Source organism: Danio rerio, chromosome 2 (assembly GCF_052040795.2).
Source record: "Danio rerio strain M-AB ecotype USA chromosome 2, GRCz13ab, whole genome shotgun sequence".
NCBI lineage: Eukaryota > Metazoa > Chordata > Actinopteri > Cypriniformes > Danionidae > Danio > Danio rerio.
Window position 1 is genome coordinate 50,299,617 of NC_141022.1, and position 5,384 is coordinate 50,305,000.

The 5,384-nt window shown below is 35.0% G+C and overlaps 1 protein-coding gene across 3 annotated transcripts in view; it reads left to right on the forward strand.

The window, feature by feature from the left end:
* The first annotated feature begins 231 nt into the window (after positions 1–231).
* Positions 232–5,384, forward strand: part of LOC137487485 (uncharacterized) — a 128,414-nt gene continuing 123,261 nt past the window's right edge. For all 3 annotated transcript variants that reach the window (XM_087241380.1, XM_087241382.1, XM_087241381.1), the window contains exon 1: positions 232–326. The gene's annotated coding sequence lies outside the window, so the exon portion shown is untranslated. The remainder of the gene's footprint in view (positions 327–5,384) is intronic.

The following is a 5,384-nucleotide window of genomic DNA, read 5'->3' on the forward strand; positions in this document are numbered from 1 at the left end:
GGCTCAATTGTCCGTAGTGTATGTGTGTGAATGAGTGTGCTTGGATGTTTCCCAGTGATGGGTTGCAACTGGAAGGACTTCCACTGTGTTAAACATATGCTGAATAAGTTGGCAGTTCCTTCTGCTGTGGCTTCCCCAGTTTAATAAAGGGAATAAGCCGAAAAGAATATGAATGACTGAATGAATACCTTTATTTTAGGTTATAAGACACTTCCTGTTTAGTCACTTCCTGTTAGTGTTCCTGGTTCTGTGTGGAAGCCATGTCAGACATGTGCTTTCTCTGAAAATCTAAAGCATCCGCTTAAAATCACCATAGAGGCAATGCTGTAAGTTTATGTTTTGTACATAAGACATGTTAAAGACATTATGTCAGTGATTATTTTGTAAAAAAAATATATATATATATATATATATTTTATAAGTTTGTTTACTATTGTAATCCCTACTGCAAGGAGAACTGTAGTCTGCTTATGTTATGGTAATTTAAGTGTGCAAAAATCAGTCAAAACCCATTTTCTGAGTACTATTGTATTATTTTATTGCAGTTTTGACCATAAATGCTAGTAAGAAGAGTGACAGTAAATTAACAACCTCACTACAACTTTCCCTTTATTGGCTATGGTTTAACTTGGTGTTTTGTCAGTTGCAACACACTGCACGAGAAAACTACAGTAATAGTGTGATCTCCTGATTGCAACAGAGAAATAGTGGGAAATCTCTGTAGACTGATGGCATTTCATGTTGTTCAGCCTTGTAATATTAAAATGTGAGCAAAATCACTTGTTTTGCCATCCCTTCAGACATTACGCTAACTAAGTAATCAAATACTAGCTCTAAAGTGATGTTAGTGAATGAGAAATGGTTTCTGCTTCTGCATTTCTGAATGAGTTGTGACGTCAGCTGCATATGTGAAGGAATGGCGGAAGAAAGTAGGATTTTGAGACTCTCCGTGTTTGATTTTCTTTTTTAAACACACAATTATGCCGTCGAACTGTTGTATAAACGCAATATCACACTCAAAGCATTGCGATGTGGCTGTATTGTCACTAGTGGGACATTAAGACACTTAGCCTGTGACTTCATGCTAACCAGTGCTAATATACAGCCACATCGAACTGCTACGTTTGTGATATTGTTCATATATATTGAAAAAAAAAAACTATAAATCATTGTATGAATGCTTTAGTGTTTAAAATTTTTTCCATTAGAGCGTGTAAAAGTTATGTAACCATCAGGAAGAATGCAGCATCTTTATTGTGTGTCAAGCCGAAGTTGCTAAGACTCCTATTTCAGTATGTTGATGTACCTCTAACCGAAACTGAATATTGGGTAGGGGGCGGAGCTTACTAAAACGTTATTAACATAGAGTTGTTACAAATATTGTCTCTTAGTTGATTAAAGCTTTTAGCAAATAATACTTTTATGATATCCATTTTTATATCCATACACTGAAAGCATTTTTTTGTCTTTCATAAAAATGTTATATGCTGCATATGTTTTCTATTTTAAACAAATAGTGTTTTTTTAATGTAATTTATTTTTAGCAATCTGTGTAAAATGTGTATCATGGGTTTCACAAAAATTTAAAGCAGCATAAATGTTGTGAGAATTGAAAATCAGAAAATATCTCCTCAGCACCATTAGAAAATTCTAATAATTTCTGAAGGATCAATCAACTCTGAAGGCTGGAGAAATAGATACTGGATCTCCAGCTTTGCCATCAATATATACAATAAATAGAAAATGAAAAAGGTTATTATATTTCATAGGATAACCGCTCTTTCTGTATTGGAAAATGCAGCCTTGGTGAGCATAATAAACCCTTACAAATCTTACCAACCCCAAATGTATGAATATGTACAAAGACTATGTATTAAGCCAGTAAAATCAGATTTATTTATTTATTTATTTATTTTTGGTTCAATGTAAGATCTTGCAAGTTTTTCACTCCCAGAATGTATTGTGATAAGTTCTGTTAAAATGTCAGTTTTTGCTTTCATTCACTATGCTATTCACTATAGAATAGTTCCATCTAAAACAGGATTTTTCACTCAGCAGTGTGTTCATGTGCCTATAGAGTCATTATAGGAATGCTTTACCCAAAAAACCTTGATATTCTCACATCTTTTCTTCTGTGGAACACAATAGAAGATAGAAAGTCTCAATGTTCTATTGTGTTCCACATACAAAAATGGCAGTTATAAGGGTTTGGATGAGGATCCGTAAATGATGTAAGAATTGCTATTTTTTTGGGTGAAGTATACCTTTAACTTCGCTACAACTGTGAATATCCAGTAAAGTATTTTTTATGGACTCATGAGAAGTTCAGTTTTTGTGGTGTATGTACTTTAAGTACTGCCCCCCTAGTTACTGTTGCTAACATAAAAAGAACAAACTCTTGTATTTAACATCCAAAGATACAAAAAGACCTGTCAACACTCCCACAGATAGTTTCACAAGCTTTGCAGACCCACAGAGATGTGCCTTTTTGGTCCAACAATGTTTCCAAATCTCCTAAGATATCCGGGATTCGGCTTTTGCTTTTGTTTTAGAAGCTGTCATTAATTGTATGCATTTTTGAATTACCTATTTGCTTAAGCCTGCTTTCGCTTGCCTTTGCAGCTGACTGCCCACATACAGACACGGGTATCGAGAGAAACATTAAATAATTAATTCCTTAATCTAAACAACTCAGAAAAAAACATTACTACAAATTCAAAGAGGACAAGGAGGAGACTGGTCTAAACTGGCTGCAAATTATATGTACACCGTTAGTAATAGTTAATCAACGCATTCACCTTGTTTAAATAATTATACACATTTTAATCTTGTAATTATTTTATATTTTTAGAGATATTGTCTGTTTTTATTCTTTATTTGTCATTTATTTCTCAATTGCTGATTATTTAATATATTTAATATATGTTTAATGTTAATATATTGAATAGGCTATTTAATATACATATCTAAAATGCCTTGGCATTCAAGTTTGCTTTGAACTTGAAGGATTTTACCTGTCAGTGGGTGCACTGACAGTGCGGTTTTTTTATTTCAATTTTTTTTTTTCGTCTTTATTCATATAGCGATTTTCACTATATGGAAAAAGCAGCTTAAAATAATTCTAGTAAAGTCCAGATTTCAGAGTTGAGGTTCATTTTATTATAGTTCAGGATGGCTTAAATTCTACTGCTGAAAGTTCAAACACTGAAGAGCAAATCCATTGATGTGCAGCTCTACAAGTCAAGACCCAAGCAAGCCATGGCAACAACGTCGAAGAAAATAAAGAAAACTTCACCATGAATACCTTGGGATCATCTCTTCACAGGTCTTGGATTGCATCAATGCAATGAGTATGCCCAGGTGGAAATAGAGAATAAAGAAAATAATTAGCATAGCTGCTGTTCATAGTGTATTTAAACGAGATGCAAGAATGAAGTGTTATAAATTAAAATAGCATTTATATACACAAACATAGAAACAAACTTGTAAAGCATATGAGGGTTTCTAACACAATGTCTGTTGTATTAAGGAGGAGTGTGTCCTATAGGTGGTTGTCAAGCCAGCTCACCTGCGTGGAGCACATAATAATTATATACTTTTCTAAAAAGATATTCTAGTTTTGAAATGCGAGAATATGTCTGAGCCTTGAACATTATATGCTATTCCAGAGATTGGGAGTCATAAATGACAAGGCACCACCTCCTTTAGTTGACTTAGCTATTCTAGGTAGTACCAGAAGCCCTCAGTTTTGAGATCTTAAAGAGCAGGTTGGATTGTAGTAAGACAGAAGGTTGGTTAGATAAACAGGAGCTAGATTATTCAAAACTTTATAGGTAAGAAGCAATGTTTTATAACCGATCACCGCAAGTATATTTCAAACCTGTGGTAAGCAAAGAATTCAGCTTAAATCAAGTCTCCTGGTTTGAGTTCTAAAAATTCACAACAAAATTTTCAAATTATTATTAGCAAGTGATTTTTGATCAATAATAATCAAAAGTGTCAAATTATTAGATGTTTCTTTAAAATTCTAACAAAAAGGGACTTGATACCATTTATCAAATCCAATTTGCAATAGACTCTTGATTCTCACAATAGATTATTTTTGAATTGAACTCTCAGGTCAGCTATTCCCTCATGAAGATCCTGTTGAATTGGTCAGAATGCTGCCATTAAAAGTAGCTGTGTGTAGACTGTCTTGGAGCCGAGCCTGTGAATGTGAGCTCAGGAAGTGATGGAGACAGAGAGGAAGCCACCGAAGCAATGGACTCAAACTCTTGATGATTACTTCAGCTCAGCAGCCCGATGTTGATATGCAGGAATGTCCCAAACCCTTAAAAACCAGCCTATTTTCAGCTCTCTCTCCTTCTCATTCTGCCTCTGGGTCTTCATTAGAACTGATGAAAGGCATGCTCCATTTCAGCCGAAGAGTCAGCGTTCTCCAAAAGCGCATTCAGTTCTTCTTCTTCTGTTTCTTTGCTTCAGAAGAGATCATGCATTTTTAATCTGCCCAAAGGGCCCTTTCTGATCTTTCCGAGTCTCAGGTCTGTGACGTTTCACAAATGAGGGGCTCTCGTCTCCCTCCTCTCTGTCCCCTTTAGGTTGTGTCAAGGATTTGAATACCCCTCCAACCTAATAAAGAAAGTCTGGTGCATGAATAAGAAAAAACACTGTGACAGAGTTTTGAGGAAAATGTCAGTCATACAATGCACTGCAGAATATAATCAAGTCTGGCAAGGTCTTGCTGTTTGGTATGTTATAGTGTCTGTTATTGTTATGTGAGGTTTAGGTTCACTAATTTGCAATGGTGGGGATACTAAATGGATTGCATTTTAAATACTACTGCTAATGTAAAACCATTGAAAAAAGGCTCCTCTTATAAAATATTTGTCTTCATAAAAGCTAGCAAGTACGATGTATTTTTATGGAACGTAATGTCTTGGTTTTCCTTTTTCACTTACTTAGACTCTTCCAGAGCAGATGAACTTTGCTTGGCTTGCAGACTTGCAGACTTTTTTTATTTTTTACACTCAGTGCTTTTTTTATATATATATTTTTTTTATTCCCCAGATACTGACTGTATATACACTCAATGACCACTTTATAAGGTACACCTGTTCAACTGCTCGTTAATACAAATTTCTCATCAGCCAATCACATGGCAGAAACTCAATTCATTTAGGCATGTAGACATGGTTAAGACGATCTGCTGCAGATCAAACAGATGATTTAAGTGACGTTAAACGTGGCATGGATGCTGGTGCCAGACAGGCTGATCTAAGTATTTCAGAAATTGCTGATTTTCTAGGATTTTCACGCACCACCATCTCTAGGGTTTACAGAAAATGGTCTGAAAAAGAGAAAATATCCAGTGAGCGGCAGTTCTG